This window comes from Nicotiana sylvestris, chromosome 2 (assembly GCF_000393655.2).
Source record: "Nicotiana sylvestris chromosome 2, ASM39365v2, whole genome shotgun sequence".
Taxonomy (NCBI): domain Eukaryota; kingdom Viridiplantae; phylum Streptophyta; class Magnoliopsida; order Solanales; family Solanaceae; genus Nicotiana; species Nicotiana sylvestris.
Genome location: NC_091058.1, coordinates 176,252,583 through 176,276,170, shown reverse-complemented (window position 1 = coordinate 176,276,170; position 23,588 = coordinate 176,252,583).

Sequence of the window (23,588 nt, the reverse complement as noted above, 5' to 3'; positions counted from 1 at the left end):
CTTTCTTTTGCCCGTTCGAGGACGAACGGTTGTTTTAGAGCTGGAGAATGTGACGACCCAAAGGGTCATCACCGTAATTCTTCCTTGTTCCGTGCTTACGAGGCCTTGAAAACCTTGTTGTTAGTTGCCTCGATTTGCGTGCACAGTACATGCGCATAGCCGGAAAGCTTTTATGTTGAAATATGCGAATTATGTGAAAATAATTGATGAATTTTGATATTAATATGCATAATATTGACTTCGGCCAACATTTTGGGTAAACGGACCCGGACCTGTGATTCGACGGTCCCGGAGGGTCCGTAAAAAAATATGGGACTTGGGAATGTGCCCGAAATCAAATTCCGAGGTCCCAAGTCCGAGAAATGAATTTTTGTGTGAAATTATTTTCTGAAATTAATTAAGGAAAAGGAAGAAGAAAATTGATCAGAAAACTGTGGTATCGGGCTCGTATTTTTGTTCCGACGCCCGGTACGAGTCTTAAATATGTTTAAGCACTATCTGTAAAGTTTTGTTAAAAACGGACGTCATATGACGTGTTTCGGACTTAAAATGGGGAATTTGAGTTTTATGAAAGTTGAAAGAAAATCATGTGTTTCGAGGCTTGATCCTATGTATATGATGTCGTTTTGGCTATTTGATCGCACGAGTAAGTCCGTAAAGTGTTTTCGAGATCGTATGAATGTTTGGTTTGGAGCCCCGAGGGCTCGGGTGAGTTTTGAGTGGGGCCCGGGAGCTCTTAGGCTTAAAAAAGCAGGTTCAGATGTTGCAGGCCCCAGTGGGGCCGCGGTCATTTCCGCGCGGTCCGCGATGGCAGCCACGCGGCTGCGGTGCTTTTTTGTGCGGTCCGCGTGGTGGAGTTCAGAGGGTCGACCAGCACGGCCACACACCAAATCAGTGCGGTCCGCGCTGGGTGGGTTAAGAGAAATCCCACTTCTTCACTCCCTCAGCGCAACAGCGGTGCATTTCTGTGCGGTCCGCGCCAGCCCCCAGCAAAAGTATATATATTCGGGACTTCAGTCATTTTTTCCACTTTTCAAAACCCCAAAACCTAATAGGCGATTTTCCAAACAATTTTTCTTCTCCAAAACCACTGGTAAGTGATTTCTAACTTAATTTCTTCACTTCTTAACGTCTTTTAACATGATTTCAACTTCAAATCAAAGATTTTCATGGGGAAATTGGGTGTTTTGGGTAGAACCTAGGTTTTCTACAAATTGAGAAGTTGGACCTCAATTTGGGGTCCGATTTCAAAACAAAACATATATTTGGATTCGTGGGAGAATGGGTAATCGGGTTTTGGTCCGAACCTTGAGTTTCGACCACGTGGGTCCGGGGGTATTTTTGACCTTTTAGGGAAAAACCTTGTAAAAACTATTTTTATGCATTGGGGTTAGTTCCAATAGTAATTATTAATGCATTCAAGCAATTTGTGACTAGATTCGAGCGGTTGGGTGGTGAATTCGAGGGGTAAAGCTATTCTAGAAGCGTGAGTTGAGTTTGGAGAATTCGAGGTAAGTGGATTGTCTAACCTTGTGTGGGGGACCCTTCCCCTTAGGATATGTTATATTTGATAATTGAAATGCCCTGTACGTGAGGTGACGAGCGCGTACTTGAGCTAATTGTTGAAAATCCGGTTTTTCCTTAAGTATTTCAATTGAGTTCTTTTCTTGTTTTATTCTACTTGTGAATTTAGCATGTTGCTAGTCTAGAAAGGCATGTTTAGTTGACTTAATTGCCTATTTGCTTAAATTGCCTGAATTGCATTACGTGAAGCATGTTAGGCTAGAAGTAAATGTTTACTTGGTACGAAAATAGCGTTTAATTTAATATTCTTGTGTTGCTTCTCTATGTTTTAAATTGGGACTACGGGTTAGATTCCCGGGCGAGATTCCCCCTGCACATTTAATTTGGGACTACGGGTTAGATTCCCGGGAGATTCCACCTGCACATTTACTTTGGGACTACGGGTTAGATTCCCGGGAGATTCCCCCTGCACATTTACTTTGGGACTACGGGTTAGATTTCCGGGAGATCCCCGGCACATATATTCAGGATACCGAGAGATCCTCGAGATACCAAGAGATCCCTAGTACATATTGGGGATACCAAGAGATCCTCGGGATACCAAGAGATCCCTAGTACATATTGAGGATACCAAGAGATCCTCGGGATACCAAGAGATCCCTGGCTTATATTGAGGATACCGAGAGATCCTCGGGATACCAAGAGATCCCTAGTACATGTCGAGGATACTAAGAGATCCTCGGGATACTTAGAGATCCCCGGTTACTTTCCTTATGGTTTGCTTTCATCATTGTTTCCGTTATTGTACTCTTATTATCCTACATAGATTCTTACTGTAGGTTCTCAATTGCACTGCTTATCGTATCCTGACATCTTTATATTTTATATAACCTCAGTAGGGCCCTGACCTTCCTCGTCACTACCCAACCGAGGTTAGGCTTGGCACTTACTGAGTACCGCTGTGGTGTACTCACGCCTCTTCTGCGCATGTTTTCATGTGCAGATCCAGGTACCTCTACTCAGGCGCACTAACAGTGATGCAGGAGGACTGCGGAGACTTCGAGGTGGATCTGCTGCGTCCGCAGACCGACGAGTCTCCCTCTTTATTCTATCTTTAGTACTTAGTTCTCTTTCCTTCCGTTTGTTAGATATTCTGGAGTTTGGAGCCTCACTATACATTTCTGTAGCCTGTGTTTTCCCGTGAGTTTCCGGGTTTTGGGATTGTTTTAGTCTTGAGATATTGAGTCGTATATGCCGAGCGACATTCAGTACAATTTCCTTTTTAGATAATTAAATATGGTATTCTATTTTTCCGCAATTATTATGTTTCCGCAAGTGTTAGGCTTACCTGGTCACGGAGACTAGGTGCCGTCATGACATGTTCACGGTTGGTGAACTAGGGTCGTGACACTGGTTATGTCCTTTTATTATGAGTTATTATGCTTAATATTATATGGTTATTTTTGTAAACGGATATTGTATTCATGCGTTTATAATAATATAGATAGATAGATATAGATATAATTACCTAACGAGAGAGAGCCGATGCAAAAGTAGTCCTTTACGCGAGGAAACGCCAGACAGACTGACCTCTGCTAACTACGTTCTATATAGACTGGAAGGTAGAGAGATACTAAGGTATAGTGCTGCTACCAGAGAAGGCTCTTTCATGCTAGGCGTCTAGACCTACTATACCCGAGCCGCATCCCCGGCACACTTGCTATATCTACTAACGCTTCATCCTAACCAACTATACCTGAGATAAAGCCGTTCTATAAAATTTAGATAGAAATATAGATATAGATAGAGATAGAGATAGATAGATATAGATATATTCATGATCGATTGCATTTTTGGTTATCATGGTTAAAGATTAAATATTAGCAGTGAAAGGAATTTGAATATCGCTTCTTAATGGTTAATTGCTTTAAATTAGCAATAATCACCATGAATTCGGACCCCAAAAAATTACCATGCAGGCTTTTATTCATTTATCATGATAGAATTTAATATCATCAAAAGTTTACGAGGTAGAAAAAAGACAAATAAATAAATAAATAAAAGAGTTTAAGATGTAGAATCTGTTTTAAGGTGAAGCAATTAAATACTTCCTTAAGGTAAATTAAATTCCCTAAATTTAGTAGTATTCTTAAGTTACAATTTCGCTAAAAATTTCTGTAAATAAAATAAATAAATAATTAAATAAAAAAGGGTGAAAAAATCCTAAGCTATCAGATTAGGTTTATGATTGTTCTTTATTAACCTATTGGCTCCCTAAAGCCCACACCTATAGTTTTAGTTAAAATAGCACTGGCTAGCCAGTTTTTGAACTGGTCATTCAAAAATAGCCAGTGTTTGCCAAGTCATTGAAAAATAGCTACTATTTTGCTGCAATAGAGACCGGTTCAGCATAATATACTGGAGTTCGGCGCACTTGTGTATGAACTTCCAGCTTATTATGCTGGACCGATATACTTTGCAGGCTCCAGTATAATATACTGGAGTTCCAGTATATTATGCTGGAGTATTTTTTGAATTTTAAACATTGTTTTTTGTCAGATTTATCTTTACATGAAAAGTGGCTAAATTTCGATGACTTTTGAAACTGTGGCTATTTTTGAATGACCACTTGTAAATATGGCTATTTGAATTTTAATTCAAAAGATGACAATTGGAGCCTTTGAGGAGTGAAAAGATTAACGGGGCATTTGCATCTATACTCGCTTTTTGGGTCACGTTTTAACTTGTGTCCGCTTTGCAAAAAAAATTGCAAGCGTACACACTTTTTCACGTAACTTCAACATACGGGCTGAAGTAGCAAAGACAATCACGCAAAACTTCAGCATTCTAGTAGACGGGCCTGAAGTAGCAAGTGTGCTGAAATTTTTGTTTGTAATTGCTGAACTTAAATATAGTAGTTGAAGTTTTGTTCTCTATTTGCTGAAGTTTTTGTTTGTAATTGCTGAACTTAAGCATAGTAGTTGAAGTTTTGTTCTCTATTTGCTGAAGTTTTTATTTGTAATTGCACTAAATAAGCTAAAGTTTTTTTTTCCTAGATTCATTAGTTTTGTCATTAAGCTTTTTCAAAAACTTCAGCAGAAGATGCTGAAATTATTTAGTTCATTTATAAAAACTTCAGCACTAAATAAGCTGAAGTAGTGCTGGAGTTTTTTTGTCCTGGATAAGCTTTTTCAAAAACTTCAGTAGAAGATGCTCAAGTTATTTAGTTCATTTGTAAAAACTTCATCACTAAAAGCTGAGGTTTTTTTTATCTTGGATTCATTAGTTTTGTCATAAAGCTTTTTCAGAAATTTCAGCAGAAGATGCTGAAGTTATTTAGTTCATTTGTAAAAACTTCAGCACTATATAAGCTGAAGTTTTTGAAAAAGCTTTCTAACATACTAAATAAATAATCAGATTGCCAACAATATCTAAATCATAAATTTTAGAAACAATAAACGTGAAAAAAACAGAATTATCATTGTCTACTAACTTACGTACGTGAAAATATTCACAAATTATTGTCTATTAACTTACATAATTATTTATAATTTATTTTTAAATAATCTGATAAAAATATTTTTGGCAATTATCTCATGGACTAAAGTTTCATAGCAGCACCAACAACAACAGAAGAAAGAAGAAGAAGAAGAAGAAGAAGAAGAAGAAGAAGGAGGAGGAGGAGGAGGAGGAGGAGGAGACGGAGGAGGAGAAAAGGGGACTGAAGTTGTTTAAAAAGTGAGTACAAGTTAAAACTTTTTTAAAAAAATAGGTATAGGCTAAAGGGGGCGACCAAATAGGACGCCCCATGCAATTTTTACAAGATTAACGGAGGGCGATCATAAAACAAATCTTAGGAATACAAAATTGATATAAGCAATCATCTTTCACAAATTTAAAACACCTTGAAAGTGGTTTTCTCCTCCAACGTATATAAGCTTTAAAAATGTTAAGGTCACAATAATTTTATTTGTGAGGCCAAACTGTACTGATCCGCAACCTCTCTTAATAAAAAGGGGAAGTGCACGGTTAGCCACTAATAACACACGTATTTATTTTTAAGTCACTGTTTAAAATATTTTTAATCTTTAATGTCACGGCTCGAATTTTCCACCTTCGGGAGTCGTGATGGCGCCTACTAGTGTGAGCTAGGCAAGCCGACTGTTTGAACAAATTACTTTTTTCCCCATTTTAATCCTTTACAAGAAATTATAAGCAATAACTTAAAGACAACGAAATTTATATCAGGCGAAAGAAAAATAATAAAATTACTGAGTATAACCAATACAACTGTTTAAACAAGACTACCCAGAACTGGAGTCATAGGTTCACAGACAGTCTAAGAGTACTACAAATAAGGTCTGAAAGAAATAAAAGATACACTAATTCTAAAATAAGTAAAGGAAATAGGATAAAAGAAAAGATAGGAGATGACGCCAAGGCCTGCAGACGCCCGCAGGACTACCTCGGGTCGCCTGATGAACAATAAACAACAATCTCATTGCGGTTTGAAGTCTACCGCACTGGGATCTGCACAAAATAGTGCAGAGTATAGTATCAGCACAACCGACCTCATGTGTTGGTAAGTGCCCAGTCTAACCTCGGCGAAGTAGTGACGAGGCTAGGACCAGACTACCAAATAAACATGTGCAGTTAAATCATATACAGCGAAAATAGAAGCAGATAATCACAATTAAAATTTGGTGGGGGAAACATGCTGCGGGGAGTAACAGATAACAACAAAATATCAAGAGGAATATAAAGAAACCAAAATCTATTTACTAACAAGGATAGGGGAAAAAATGCAGAGTTCACTTTCATGTCACATCTTGTTGTAGGCGTGCAACCTGATCTCATTTCATGTATCTCATTGCAGGCGTGCAACCCGATCCCATTTCATATATCTCGTTGCAGGCGTGCAACACAATACCATTTCACATATCTCATTGCAAGCGTGCAACCCGATCCCATTTTACATATCTCGTTGCAGGCATGCAACTCGCTGCCATTTCACATATCTCGTTGCAGGCATTCAACCCGCTCCTATTTCAGATATCTCGTTGCAGGCGTGCAACTCGCTCCTATTTCATATATCTCATTGCAGGCGTGCAACCCGCTCCCATTTCACATATCTTGTTGCAGGCGTGCAACCCGCTCCCATTTCATATTTTTCCGTGGTGGCGTGCCACCCGATCCCATTTACAAATCAACAACAATCACAAAAGAATCCCGACAAGGGAACAATTATAACAATAATATCAAGACAACATCCCAGCAAGGGAACAATAATGATAATAACATCCCGTCAAGGGAACAATAATGATAATAACATGTGAAGCGCAATAAACCACAACGGAGTCATAACAATTACAATACAAGACTCACGGGCATGCTTGACACCGATGTATAGATACTCGTCACCATGCCTATACGTCGTACTCCACAATTAACACGTAGCAAATAAGACACGACTCCTAATCTCTCAAGCTAAGGTTAGACCAAACACTTACCTCGATGCCACGAACACAATTCAAGCCTCAACTATCGCTTTACCTCTTGATTCCACCACCAACGCGCTCTTATCTAGCCATAAGTTACTTAATTACATCAATAAACGCTAAATGAATCAATGCCAATGCATGAAAATAAGTTTTCCAAAGTTTTACCCAAAAAGTCAAAAATTGTCCCCGGGCCAACATGGTCAAACCCCGAGGTTCAAACCAAAATCCAATTACCCATTCCCCCATGAACCCAAATATATAATTTGTTTTGAAATCGGACCTCAAATTGAGGTCCAAATCCCCAATTTTTGAAAAACCTATGTTCTACCCAAAACACCCAATTTCCCCTATGAAAATCATTGATTTTGAGTTGAAATCATGTGAAAAGATGTTAATGATTGAAGGAAACAAGTTAAAATTGACTTACAATCGATTTGGAAGAATAGTTGTCTTTGAAAAATCGCCCAAGAGTGTTTTGATTTTGAAAGAGTGTGAAAAATGAAAGACTTTCGGCTAAGTTATAAAATTGCAGGTTGCAGATGTCGCAATTGCGAACCCAAAATTCTGCTAACTTCGCATTTGCGAACATGTGCAAACCCTGAGGAAAACCAGGCCTCTTCGCATTTGTGACTGTGCCTTCGCATTTGCGACCATTTCTTTGCATTTGCGAATAAGGCAGCCCAGGCCACTTCTCGCATTTGCGATACAATGCTCGCATTTGTGAGCTAGGCTTCGCAAATGCGAAGCCTGCAGGCCTGCAACATACCAGCAAATTCCTAAGTAAAATTTTCACTCTATGGCCTATGCAAAACTCACCCGAGCCCTCGGGGCTCCAAACAAAACATGCACCTTAACCTAAAAACAACATATGGACTCGCTCGTGCATTCAAATCACTAAAATAACATCAACAACTATGAATTTAGCATCAAAATCATGAAATTTCTTAAGAACTTCAAATTTTCTAAATTTTTTCAAATACGATTCGATTCACGTCATTTCAAATCCGTTTCTTACCAAATTTCACAGACTTATCTTAAATCACATATACGACCTGTACCGGGCGCCGAAACCAATATACGGACCCGATATTATCAAGTTTTAAACATATTTCATTTCCAAAACTCATAAATAATTTCAGAAAAAAAATTTCTTTAAAAATTCATTTCTCGGGCTTGGAACCTCAGAATTCGATTCCGGGCATACGCCCAAGTCCCATATTTCCTATGGACCCTCCGGAACCGTCAAATCACGGGTCCGGGTCCATTTACCTAAAATGTTGACCGAAGTCAACTTAAATCTATTTTAAAGTTCAAATGCATCATTTTTCACAGATTTTTGACATAATGGCTTTCCGGCTACGCGCCCGGACTGTGCACGCAAATCGAGGTGATGCCGAAAGAGGTTTTTGAGACCTCAAAATGTAGAATTTACTTTTTAAAATAAGTGATGAGTTTTTGGGTCATCACATTTAGCCACTGCTTTAATAATGTTTAATTGCACAGACGAAAATACCCTTCTGCTCATGTCCTTAACTTTTGAACTTAACTTCAAGACTTCAAGACTAAATGTCCTTAACTTTTGAACATGTAAGTCTAAGTTCAGGACTTCAGGACTACATGTCCTTAACTTTTGAACTTGGAACTCTAAGTTCAGGACTTCAGGACTACATGTCCTTAACTTTTAAACTTAACTTTAGGACTTCAGGACTACATGTCTTTAACTTTAAAGTTAACTTCAGCACTTCAGGACTACATGTCCTTAACTTTAGAACTTATAACTGTAAGTTCAGGACCAAGTGTCCTTAACTTTTGGGCTTCTTAGCCTAAGTTCAGGACCTATTGTCCTTAACTTTTGAGCTTGTTAGTCTAAGTTCAGGACTTCAGGACCTATTGTCCTTAACTTTTGAACTTGTAACTGTAAGTTCAAGACCTATTGTCCTTAACTTTTGGGCTTCTTAGCCTAAGTTCAGGACCTATTGTCCTTAACTTTTGAGCTTGTTAGTCTAAGTTCAGGACTTCAGGACCTATTGTCCTTAACTTTTAAACTTGTAACTGTAATTCCAGGACCTATTATCTTTAACTTTTGAACTTGTTAGTATAAGTTCAGGACCAAGTACCTACCACAACCATGACTCTTTATGTCTTCTGCTATGCATTTTGTGTAACCAGATAACACCTCGAATTGCACTGATTGTACTTGCCTCTCCAAAAACATCAGGATTACAATTATCGAAATCAAGCTGAAGTGGATCCAGTGTCGTTTGAAACTGTCATGCTTGTCCGAGCTTCTTCAATAAGGGAAATTGACGTTATCTCCATTATTGGTATACCCAGACTAGATAGATGGTTTGGTAAGGAAAAGAGATAGAAGAAAGTGTAAAACAGTCTTTTCATATTAACTTTAATAGACTAGTGGCTACTATTGCAAAATATTAAAAATACTGGATAAAAAGTAAATACACTTTCAAAAGTGGCTACCCCACACATTTTTTACTAATAGAAATGATACAAGGAAGTCACTCTAAGAGACTACTGTTTAAGAAATAGCCAGTGTATCCTAAATTTAGTTTTTCAATTTAATTTTTCAGAATACAAATGTGCTAAATTATTCTTAAATTAAGATTTTCAATTCAAATTTTCAGAACAAATTAAGTACTCGCTAATTCTTAAATAGCAGCCCAAAGAATATCTATTTGTGTACTTCCCTTACTCTGTCAAGTCAAGTAGATAGTGTGCATCACACACTCATCTATCTGTGTGATGACCCGAAAGGTCATTACTTGTTTTAGAAATAGGTTCTGTTCTCCAAGGCCTTAAAACATCTTTTTTACCTCACCTCTATTTGCATGTGTGGTCCGGACGTATATCCCGAAAGCTTTAATGTGAAAAATATGAGAAATAGAAATTTTTAGAATTTAAAATTTGATCATGGTTGCCTTTGGTCAACATTTTGAGAAAAAGGACCCGGATCTGTGTTCCAAAGTTCCCGGGAGGTCTATAGTAAAATATGAGACTTGGGCGTATGCTCGGAAATGAATTCCGAGGTCCCAGGCCTTAGAAATCAATTTTTGAAAGAAATTGTTCTGCTGAATTATATATGAAACAAAGAAAAGAATTTATGTTTGAAACCATTGGTATCTGGCCCATATTTTGGTTCTGAAGCCTGGTACAAACTTGTTAATGTATTTAAATAATAACTTTAAAATTTGGTGAAAAATGGAGTTTATTTGACGTGATTTGGACTATCTGTTGAAGAGTTATGAACTTTAAGTGTTTTTAAGGGCTTGGGTGAGTTTTTGATAGGCCACGGTATGGATTTATACTTAGAACATAGCTGTTGTAGGTTCAGAGAAGTTGCAGGTCTGTGAACCAGCTTGTGCGGCCCTGTCACAACCTTGGTTCTCCCTCCGTGAACCATCATGACGCCACCTAGTCTCTACGACTAGGTAAGCCTAAAATGCGGAAGATAAACCAAATTTGCGGAAGAAAAGAAAATAATTTTTAACAGAAATAATGTAATAAAACAACATTTGAAAGTGCCACTCGGCATACACAATACCAACTCTCATAAACTTATACAGTTTTCCCAAAACCCGGAAACCCATGAATCACAAGCTATGAATATAATAAAAATTCTCTAACTCCGGAATGTCAACATCAACTGAAAAAATAGAAGGGCTGTCACTACAAGATAGAATGGAAAGGGACTCCTCGGTCTGCAGATGCAGCAAATATACCTCGAAGTCTCTGGAGCAGTCGCCTCGCCTCAAGGATGATAGGACTGAGTCGAAGCACCTGGATCTGCACATGAAAACATGCGCAGAAAGGGCATGAGTACACCACAACGGTACTCAGTAAATGCCAAGCCTAACCTCGATCGGGTAGTGACGAGGAAGGTTAGGGCCCTACTGAGATAAATTAAAAATATAAGGTATGACAGTATAAGATTAGCAGTACAGTTGAAAGCTAACAATAAGAATTTAATACAGAAAAACAAGGAATTTAATAACTGAAACAGAGGCAAAACAATCACAGGGAATTAATAGGGGATCTCTCAATATCCTGAGGATCTCTTAGTACCCTCAATATATTCTAGGGATCTCTTGGTATCCCGAGGATCTCTCGGTATCCTCAATATAGGCTAGGGATCTCTTAGTATCCCGAGGATCTCTCGGTATCCTCAATATATGCTAGGGGTCTCTTGGTATCCTAAGGATCTCTTGGTATCCTCAATATACGAGCTAGGAATCTCTCGGTATCCCGCACCTCAGCTCAAATCATAAATACGTGTAGGGGATCTCCCGGGATTCCGTCCCGTAGTCCCAAAGTAAAACATGCAACAACAACATAAGGAATACTCATTAAAGCTCAATTTCGTACCAAGTAAACATGTAATTCTAACCTAACATGCTTCACATAATACAGTTAAGACAGTTTAAGAAAGTAAGCAATTAAGTCAATTAAACATGCTTTTTCTAGGCTAACAACAAGCTTATATTGCAACTAGTATAAGACAGGAAAAAGGAACACAATTAAAATTTCTTAAAGAGAACCGGATTTCCAACAATTAACTCAATTATGGATTCGTCATCTCACGTACAAGTCATTTCAATTATCAAATATACCAAATCCTAAGGGGAAGGTCCCTCACACAAGGTTAGACAAGCCACTTACCTCGAACCAGCTCAAATCAATCCGAAACCACGGTCTTTCCATGAGTACGTGACTCCAAATGGCCCAAATCTATTCAATTCAATTGGATAATGTAAATAACACTTCAAGTAACTGATTTTACAAAGAAATTCTAAGCTAATACGCAAAATTAGGTAAAATGACCAAAACACCCCTCAGGACCACGTGTCAGAATCAGGTAATATTTACATTTCCAGAATCTTCACACTCTTACGAGTTCATTCATACCAAAAGTACTAAAATCGGACCTCAAATGGTCCCTCAAATCATCACTCAAAGGTCTCTAATTAGTCAAGCCTTAACCCCCAAATTACCACTGATTTTCCTTAATTTTTCATGCTTATAATGATAAAAATCACTCCAATAACGAGTTTAGGGACCAAAGACCTTACTCCAATGAACTCCTCTGAAAATCCCTCTTGAAAAATGCTCTCCAAGCTTCTTCCCATTTGAAAAGAACTGAAAAAAAACTAAATTTTGCGAAGGCAAGTATTTATATGTTTCTGCCTAGTTAATCCGCTTCTGCGGCCCTGGGACTGCATTTGCGGTTCCGCTTCTGTGAGACATGGTCTCATATGCGACCTTTCACTTAAAGGCCAGCTTCCGCACTTGCGATTACCCATTCGCAGATGCGGTACCGCTTCTGCGATAAGTCTCCCGCATCTGCGGACCCTGCTGATCCTCCCCAATTCCACTTCTGTGATTGCTCCGCCGCTTCTGCGGCTCCGCAACCACTTCCAATTCTTCCGACAACCATCTAAAATCATCTCGTGGCCCCCGGGACCTCAACCAGAAGCATAAACAAGTCTAATACCACTGTCCAAACTTATACCAATCCTTAAAACACCTAAGCCAACATCGAAATGACGAATCAACCACAGATTCAAGCCTAAGAACTCCAAAACTGTAAAAATACGCTTTCGAACAAAAAAATCTATCAAACCTCGTCTGAATGACCTAAAATTTGGCACACACGTCACATTCAACACTACGGAGCTACTCCAACTTCCGAATTCCATTCAAACCGTCCTAATTAGCTAATTAAGCCCTAATTAGCTATGAACCTCCAAAACACCATCCGATCACGCCCCTAAGACCAAAATCACCCAACGGAGCTAACAGAACCATCAGAATTCCATTCCGAGGTTGTCTTCACACTGCTCTGACTACGGTCAACTTTCCAACACTTAATCTCTCATTTAGGGACTAAGTGTCCCAAAACTCTATGAAACTCAAAATCGAACATCCCAGCAAATCTAAATAGCATAAATAAACATGGGGAGAACAGTTAATAAGGGATCAGGGTATTAATTCTTAAGACAACCAGCCGGGTCGTCACAGGCCCCCAGTGATTTCTTGCGATCACGAAGGAGACTTTGCGGCCGCACTCGATTTCTTGCGGTCCGCGGTGGAGCTTCGCGACCGCAACCCCCTTTTTTTGCAGTCCACAGAGAGGTTCTGAGAAGGGTATATTTAAACGGACTTTTAAGTTATTTTTCACTTTTTAGAAACCCTAAAAATGTAAGAGGCGATTTTCCAAACACTCTTTCTTCTCCAAAACACTAGTAAGTGATTTCTAACTTATTGCTTTCACTCCTTAACTTCTTTTAACAAGATTTCATCCTACAATCTAGGGTTTTCATGGTGGAATTGAGGATTTTGGGTAAAACCTAAGAATGTTGAAATTTGGGGGATTTAGACCTCAAATTGAGGCCGGATTCTAAAACCAATTATATATCCGGGCTCGAGTGTAAATGGGTAATCAAGTTTTGGTCCGAATTTCGAGTTTGGACCAAGAGGGCCTGGGGTCGATTTTTGACTTTTTGGGAAAACTTTATGAAACCTATTTTCATGCAATGGAATTTATTCATTTAGAATTTGTTGATATCATTAAGTAAATTGTGGCTAGATACAAATGAGTTGGTGGTGGAAACAAGAGGTAAAGCGGTAGTTGAGCTTGAATTGTGTTCATGGCATCGAGGTAATGGTTTGGTCTAACCTTAGCTTGAGGGATTAGGAGTCAAGTCCTATTTGCTATGTGTTATTTGATGAGTACGATATACATGCAGCGTGACGAGTATCTATACATTGGTGTCGAGCATCCCCGTGAGTCTTAAATTGAAATCGTTGTGTTCTTACTAAGTACTACTAATGCCTAAGTTGTTGATTCTCTGTGTTGGTCAAGAATTATGATTATTCTCGTGAAAATTGCTTATAGTTGAGTATTGGTTCTAGTTGAGGTATCTTTTGTGAAGATAAATGTTGGAATAAGTTTGGTTACAGCTGATTCCCTTGCCGGGACGTATTTACTTCTTATTGTCGATTCCTTTGCCGGGATATTATTGTTCTCTTGTTGGGATTATTTTGTCATTGGCGTTGAAATATTATATGGATCAGGTTGCACGCCACAATAATATTATATGGATTGGGTTGCATGCCGCAATAACATTATATGGATCGGGTTGCACGCTGCAACAATATTATATGTATCGGGTTACACGCCGCAACAATATTATATGTATCGGGTTGCACGCCGCAACAGATTTTTATGATTTGGATCGAGTTGTGACACTAGTTCTGGGTAGAGATGTACTTTGTATTTTTGGTACTTGTATTTGGCTAAGTTATCATATTTCGTCTTCCGCTTGTCTTTAGTTATTGTTAATATTCCGCTGTTGATCGCATGTTGTTTTAAACTGTTAAAAAGCTAAGTAAAAGGGTTAGTGAATCTATAACACTCGACTTGCCTAGATTTCACAAGTAGGCTCCATCATGACTCCCGAGGGTGGAAAATTCGGGTCTTGACAAGTTGGTATCAAAGTCCTAGGTTACATAGGTCTCACAATTCATAGACAAGCTTAGTAGAGTCTGAGGGATCAGTACGGAGACATCTGTATTTATCCCCATATGCTACAGAGTTAGGAAAAACTTCACATCTATTCTTTCCTGTCGTGCGATTTGGTTTCTCAATGCTAATTGAATTTCTACTCTATTCTATTACAGATGGTGAGAACACGTGCTTCGTCATCCACTGATCAGTAGCCCGAGCCCCCAGTGGTAGCTCCCATGAGGGGCAGAGGTCGAGGCCGTGCTAGGGGCCATGGTAGGGGCAGAGCTCAGCCCAGAGCAGCAGCACCAGCAGTAGAGCCTCAGGTTGAGTTTGACAATGAGGTTCCGGCCCAAGTAGTTCCGGTGGGCCAACTCAGGTCCTAGAGGGGTTCATTGCTACCCCAGTACTCCAGGATGCTCTGGTTCATCTAGTGGGCCTTATGGAAAGTGACACCCAGACAGACTTGTTTCCTATAGCACCAGCCGTCTCTCAGGCTGGAGGAGGAGCCTAGACTCCCGCTTCTCGCACTCCGGAGCAGATGGCTCCCCATTTTCAGACTCCAGTAGCTTAGATAGTTGGAGTAGTTCAGCCGGGTGTGGTAGCTCAGACCGGTGATGGAGCAGCTATGTCTACCGATGCCTTGTGGAGATTAGACAGGTTCACCAAGCTCTTCACTACTACGTTTAGCGGTGCATCTTCTGAGGATCCCTGGGATTATTTAGATAGTTGTCATGAGATTCTCAGGAACATGGGGATAGTGGAGACCAATGGGGTCAACTTTGCTACTTTTCACTTATCTGGATCCGCCAAGACTTGGTGGAGAGATTCTTGTTTGGCTAGACCAGCCGGGTCACCAACTTTGATTTGAGATCAGTTTTCTCAGCTGTTTTTGGAGAAGTTTCTTCCTGTGACTCAGAGGATGATCTATCAAAGGCAGTTTGAGCATCTCCAGCAGGGTTCTATGGCTGTTATTCAGTATGAGACCAGGTTTGACAAGAGGCCTCATTATTCAGGCAGATTCAGTGGCGCCTCATTTGGAGGCAGGGATTCGTATGGTAGAGGCCATCCTCCTAGACTTTTTTAGTCAGCACTTCAGGCTTCTCACGGTGCTTCAGGTGGCCATGGTTCTCATATGCAGTATTCTGATCAGCAGTCCTACAGTGCACCACCACCTCCTATTCAGAGCTATTGTCATAGTCAGCCGTCCCGCTAGGGTCAGTCTCAGTTTTCTCAGCTGCAACACTTAGGTGGATGCTTTGAGTGCGATGAGTATGGTCATATCCGGAGGGCTTGTCCAAAATTTGTGGGTACTCAGTCGCAGCAGTAGGGTTCCCATGCTATGGTTCAGGCACTAGGTGTTCCACCTCCCATTCTTCCAGCTAGGGGTGGGGGTAGAGGTGCTGAAGGTGGAGGTAGAGGTATTAGAGGTGGATGTCAGGCCGCTAGAGGTGGAGGCCAGCCAGCAGGAGGTCGTCCCAAGGACGTAGCTCAGAGTGGTGGGGCTCAGCCCCGATGTTATGCTCTTCCAGCTAGGACCGAGGCTGAGGCCTCCGATGGAGTTATCACAGGTACTGTTCTGGTTTGTAGTAGAGATACTTCAGTTTTATTTTATCCGGGATCTACATATTCCTATGTGTCATCCTATTTTGCACCGTATCTGGTCATGTCTAGTGATTCTTTGAGTGCTCCTGTATATGTGTCTACATCGGTGGGTGATTCTACTGTGGTAGATCATGTCCATCGTTTGTGTACGGTTGTGATTGAGGGTCTTGAGACTCGAGAAGATTTGTTACTTTTGGACATAGTTGATTTTGATGTCATATTGGGGATGGACTGGTTATCACCTTACCACGCTATCTTGGACTGTCATTCCAAGACTGTGACCTTAGCCCTACTGGGTTTACCTCGTTTAGAGTGGAGAGGGACTTCTGGTCATTCTACCCGTAGTGTTATCTCATATATGAAGGCTCGGCATATGGTCGAGAAGGGTTGTTTGGCCTATTTGGCATATGTTCGTGATTTTAGTGCTGAGGTTCCTTTTATTGATTCTGTGCCTGTTGTTCGTGAGTTTCTGAGGTATTTTTTCAGACCTGCCAGGTATGCCACCTGATAGGGATATTGACTTCTGCATCAATTTGGCTCCGGGCACTTAGCCCATTTCTATTTTGCCATATCGTATGGCCCCGCTTGAGTTGATAGAGTTTAAGGAGCAGTTGCAAGACTTGCTTGATAAAGGCTTCATTAGGCTTAGTGTCTCGCCTTGGGGTGTGCCGGTGTTATTTGTTTAGAAGAAGGACGGATCGATGAGGATGTGTATAGATTATCGGTAGTTGAACAAGGTTAAGATCAAGAATAAGTATCCGTTGTCGAGGATAAATGATTTGTTTGATTAGCTTTAGGGTGACAAGGTATTTTCAAATATAGACTTGAGATCTGGCTACCATCAGTTGAGGTTTAGGGCATCCGATGTCCCTAAGACAGTTTTTCACACTCGGTACAGGCATTATGAGTTCTTGGTGATGTCATTCGGGTTGACAAATGCCCCTGTAACTTTTATGGATTTGAAGAACCGAGTGTTCAGGCCTTACTTGGATTCATTCGTGAAGGTCTTCATTAATGATATTTTGATCTATTCCCGCAAACGGGAGGAGCATGAGCAGTATCTGAGAGTGGTCCTCCAGACTTTGAGAGATAGTCAGTTGTATGCGATGTTTTTGAAGTGTGAGTTCAGTTGCATTCTTGGGTCATGTTGTATCAGCGTAGGGTATTCAGGTAGATCCGAAGAAGATAGAAGTAGTCAAGAACTGGCCTAGACTAGCATCAGCTACAGAGATCCAGAGTTTTTTGGATTTGGCAGGCTATTATCGTTAGTTTGTGGAAGGGTTTTCATCTATTGCGGCCCCGATGACCAGGTTGACCCAGAAGGGTGCCCAGTTTAGGTGGTCGGATGATTGTGAGGCGAGCTTTTAGAAGCTCAAGACACCTTTGACTACGGTGCCAGTATTGGTTTTGCCTACAGGTTCAGGGCCATATACAATTTATTGTGAGGCATCTCGTATTGGACTTGGAGTGGTGTTGATGCAGGATATCAAGGTCATTCCTTACGCTTCATGGCAGTTGAAGATTCATAAGAAGAACTATCTAGATCATGATTTGGAGTTAGCAGCCATTGTTCACGCGTTGAAGATTTGGAGGCATTATCTGTATGGCGTGTCATGTGAGGTGTTCACAGATCACAAGAGTCTGCAGTACTTGTTCAAGCAGAAGGAGCTAAATTTGAGGTAGAGAAGGTGGTTGGAGCTGTTGAAAGACTATGATATCACCATCTTATATAATCCAGGGAAGGCCAATGTGGTGGCCGATGCTTTGAGTAGAAATTCAGCCAGTATGGTCAGTCTTGCATATATTCCGATCGGTGAGAGACCACTTGCTTTGGATGTTCAGGATTTGGCCAATCAGTTCGTGAGGTTGGATGTTTCTAAGCCCAGACGTGTTTTAACTTGCATAGTCGCTCGTTCTTCTTTATTGGAGCGTATCCGGGATCGGCAGTATGATGATCCTCATTTATATATCCTTAGAGAGATGGTGCGGCACAGAGGTGCCAAACAGGTTACATTAGGAGATGATAGGCTGACCAAGTCAGCACATTTCATTCCTGTAGCAGTCTCGTATTCTTCCGAGAGGTTAGTTGAGATCTATATCCGGGAGATTGTTCGTCTTCATTGTGTGCTTATGTCTATCATTTCTGACCGAGGTACGCAGTTAACCTTGTATTTATGGAGGGCAGTTCAGCGAGAGTTGGGCACACGGGTCGAGTTGAACACATCATTTCATCCTCAGATGGACGGGCAGTCCGAGTGGACTATTTAAATTTTGGAGGATATGCTCCGAGCTTGTGTCATTGACTTTGGAGGCTCGTGGGATCAGTTTTTGCCTTTAGCAGAATTTGCCTACAACAACAGCTACCAGTCGAGCATCCAGATGGCTCCTTATGAGGCTTTATATGGTAGGCGATGTCGGTCACCGGTTGGATGGTTCAAGCCGGGAGAGGCTCAGTTGTTGGGCACGAATCTAGTGCAGGATGCCTTGGACAAGGTCAGGATCATTTAAGATTGGCTTTGTACAGCTCAGTCCAGGAAAAAGAGTTATGCCGACCGTAAGGTACGAGATTTGGCATTTATGGTCGGTGAGCGGGTATTGCTTTGGGTATCGCCTATGAAGGGCGTGATAAGATTTGGATAGAAGGGAAAGCTTAGCCCTAGGTTCATTGGTCTGTTTGAGATTCTTGATCGAGTGGGAGAGGTGGCTTACAGCTTGTGTTGTCGCCGAGCTTATCGGCCATGCATCCACTGTTTCAGGTGTCCATGCTTCAGAAGTATCATGGCGATCCATCCCACGTGTTAGATTTCAGCTCTATCCAGTTGGACAAGGACTTGTCCTATGAGGAGGAGCTGGTAGCTATTCTAGATCGGCATGTTTGTCAGCTGAGATCGAAGAGTTTCCCTTCTGTTCGTGTTCAGTGGAGAGGTCAGCCTACTGAGGCATCGACCTAGGAGTTCGAGTCTGATATGCAGAGCCGTTATCCCCATCTTTTCCCCGACTCAGGTACTTCCTTCTTATTTCCGTTCGAGGACGAACGATTGTTTTAGAGGTGGAGGATGTGATGACCTTTCAGGTCATCACTTGTTTTAGAAATAGATCATGTGCTCTGAGGCCTTAAAACCTCTTTTTTACCTCACCTCGATTTGCATGCGTGGTCCGGACATATATTCGGAAAGCTTTTATGTGAAAAATATGAGAAATAGAAATTTCTAGAATTTAAATTTTGATCGTGGTTGACTTTGGTCAACATTTTGAGAAAAAGGACCCGGATCTGTGTTCCAACGATCCCGGGAGGTCTATAATAAAATATGAGACTTGGGCGTATGCTCGGAAATGAATTTCGAGGTCCCAAGCCTTAGAAATCAATTTTTGAAAGAAATTGTTCTGCTGAATTATATATGAAACAAAGAAAAGAATTTATGTTTGAAACCATTGGTATCAGGCCCATATTTTGGTTCCGAAGCCCGGTACAAACTTGTTAATGTATTTAAATAATAACTGTAAAATTTGGTGAAAAATGGAGTTTATTTGACGTGATTTGGACGTTCGGTTGAAGAGTTATGAACTTTAAGTGTTCTTGATGAAAATGATGAGTTTTGAGGTTTAATTCATAGTTTTACATGTTATTTCGATGATTTGATTGCACCAACAAGTCTATATGATGTTTTTGGACTTGCGTGCATGGTTGGTTTGGAGCCCCGAGGGCTTGGGTGAGTTTTGGATAAGCCATGGAGTGGATTTAGACTTAGAACATAGTTGTTGTAGGTTCAGAGAAGTTGCAGGTCTCTGAACCAGCTTATGCGGCCCGCAGTGATTTCTTGCAACCGCGGAGGAGACTTTGCGGCCGCACTCGATTTCTTGCGGTCCGCGGTGGAGCTCCGCGGCCGCAACCCCTTTTTATGCAGTCCGCGGAGAGGGTCTGAGAGGGGTATATTTAAACGGACTTTTAAGTTATTTTTTACTTTTCAGAAACCCTAAAAATATAAGAGTCGATTTTCCAAACACTCTTTCTTCTCCAACCACTAGTAAGTGATTTCTAACTTATTTCTTTCACTCCTTAACTTCTTTTAACAAGATTTCATCCTAGAATCTAGGGTTTTCATGGTGGAATTGGGGATTCTGGGTAAAACCTAAGAATGTTAAAATTTGGGGGATTTAGACCTCAAATTAAGGTCGGATTCCAAAATCAATTATATATCCGGGCTCGGGGGTGAATGAGTAATTGGGTTTTGGTCCGAATTTTGAGTTTGGACAAAGCAGGCCCGGGGTCAATTTTTGGCTTTTTGGGGAAAACTTTATAAAACCTATTTTCATGCATTGGAGTTGATTCATTTAGCATTTATTGATATCATTAAGTAAATTGTGGCTAGATACAAGCGAGTTGGTGGTAGAAACAAGAGGTAAAGTGATAGTTGAGGCTTGAATTATATTCGTGGCATCGAGGTAAGTGTTTGGTCTAACCTTAGCTTGAGGGATTAGGAGTCTAGTCCTATTTGCTATGTGTTATTTGATGAGTACGACGTATAGATAGGGTGACAAGTATCTATATGTTGGTGTTGAGCATGCCCGTGAGTCTTAAATTGAAATCATTGTGTTCTTACTACGTCCTACAAATGCCTAAGTTGTTGATTCTCTGTGTTGAGCAAGAATTATGATTATTCTTGTGTAAATTGCTTATGGTTGAGTATTGGTTCTAGTTGAGGCCTCTTTTGTGAAAATAAATGTTGGAATAAGTTTGGTTATAGCTGATTCCCTTGCCGGGACGTATTTACTTCTTACTGTCGATTCCCTTACCAGAATATTATTGTTCCCTTGTCGGCATTCTTTTGTGATTGGCGTTGAAAAATTATATGGATCGGTTGCATGCCGCAACAATATTATATGGATCGGGTTGTATGCTGCAATAATATTATATAGATCAGGTTGCACGCCGCAATAATATTATATGGATCGGGTTGCACGCCGCAACAGAGTTTTATGATTTGGATCGGGTTGCACGCCACAACAATAAAGGATAAAAGTGGATATTGATTTGTTACTGTTTCCTTATTCTTTCTGCTGCAAATTTGGAACTGTTCTTTATGCTTTTCTCCTGAGCTACAGTTGGTAAATGATATTCCCCCATAGCATGTCCCCTTCCCATCTTTAACTGCTAGTTCCCATTATTATTACTTGCCATATATGCTTTAACTGCACAAGTTTATTTTGTAGTCTTGTCCTAGCCCCGTCACTGCTTTACCGAGCTTAGGCTCGACACTTACCAGCACATAGGGTCAGTTGTGCTAATACTACACTCTGCACTCTGTGCAGATCACGGTACTGGAGCATACGGACCATAGAGAGAGGTTGTTGCCTTCAATCCATCAGAAGACCCGAGGTAGTCCTGCAGGTGTCCGCAGGCCCTGGTGTCCCCTTCTATCTTTATATTCTGTTTTCATTTACTTTAAAGACAAACTGTATCTTTCTTTCCAGACAACTATTTGCAGTATTCGTAGATGGCATGTGATATTATGACACCAGGTCTGGGTAGAGATGTACTTTGTATTTTTCGTACTTGTATTTGGCTAAGTTATCAGATTTCGTCTTCCGCTTGTCTTTAATCATTATTAATATTCCACTGTTTATCGCATGTTGTTTAAAACTGTTAAAAAGGCTAAGTAAAGGGTTAGTGAATCTATAACACTCAGCTTGCCTAGCTTTCACAAGTAGGTGCCATCACGACTCCCGAGGGTGAAAAATTCCAGGTCGTGACAATCTGTCATCAAAGGTCCAAGATTTGACCGAACTAGTATAATCCTGGCCCAAACCTCAACCTACTTAGAGGGTGATAGACAAGAATGGCCCTGTAAGGGATCGGTCTTAGCCGAATGTCCTTAAAATTGACAGTATTTGAAAAAGGAATTTTACCTCCTATAGCAAAACTTTAAACCCTATTTATTATAAATAAAAATTCTTTTAAAATATTATTTTCTATAGATACCTTTTAGTTTATATAGCAAAATATGCATTTATGGTCACTTCCTACCGTTAAGCCATTAAATACGCTGTCTAATATTTTTCTCTCTCCTTCTTTCAGTTTATTCTCTCCCAAAATTACTGTATAGTATCTTATGTCTCTCTTCTCGATCTTTCTCTCACAGCGCTTTCTTCCCCATTATTGAACCACGATTATCCTGTTATCATCGACATTCTCTCTCTCACAGCACTATCTTGCCCAATATTTTTTGCTCCAACAAGTTGTGGTATGTGTTAAAGTTTTTAACTTTTTCCCGGTTAAAGCTTCTTCTTTTTCTATTTACTAATATTTTTTTAAATATTCACTATTGTTTTGTTTTCATCAGAAAGCTTGAAATTTCCTCTCCAATGGCTGATTCAACAACTCAGAAGAGGGTTACCCGAGGTATGCCCACCAAAGTACTCAATTTCGATGGTCCATCTTTTGATTTGCAAATCTCTGAAGCGGAACATGTATTTGCAGGTTCATCAGCAACCACTAAAACCGAAAGGAGAACAAACATATGCAATGACCCTACGAAACAAGGCCAATTTGAGAAATCTTCGAAAGAATCAACACTTCATGATGTGCAAAAGAGAAGAAAACTTATGGATGTCACTTCAGCGGGTAAGGGAAAATAGGTCGCTAAAAGAACTAGCTCGGAAACACAGAAGAACAAGGTAATTGTAGATGTATTTGTATGTATTCGAGTCCACATACATTGATTATTAGCTGGTACAATGGTTGTCTCTTGTTGTATGTAGATGTATTTATATGTATTCAATTTTTTCTACACTGATTTTTACGTTTTACAGTGATTTTTGACCATTGTATTTATGTATTTTAGTTCATTCAACAACATTTAGAATACATCCACTATTTTATATTTAGTTATGTATTCAACCTAACTGTATTCATCTGTATTCTCAAGCCACGTGTATTCTGTTGTATTTAAAACAACAGTCATTGCCATAACTCACATTTTTTTGTGGTAAATATCAGTGCATTATGTTTGTATTTCATGAATGAGTTACATATTCCAAATAACTGTATTCATCTATATTTTCAACCATATATTTTATCTTTTTAATTTTTTTTATGTAGGAAATAAAACTCTTTGTGAAACATCCATCTATTTTATCACCGCATATCAATTCCTACACTAACACAGACATAATCTTTGACCTCAAAGAAAAGCTTACTCCAAATCAGTACAAATTATTTGGTACTACTTATTTTGGAAGTTTCCTCGATATGAAGCACTGTGAGGTTCAATATCAATTGTTCAGGTGCTTATAGTTCTACAGCTGGAAGAAAGTCCTGATGATTCATTTTTAATATATGTCAATGGTACAACATTATGCTTTTCAATCAGGGACTTTGCAGTAGTTTTGGTCCCAATTGTGTTAGTGACGCTCAAGATTTTGAGTTTAACACAAAGATG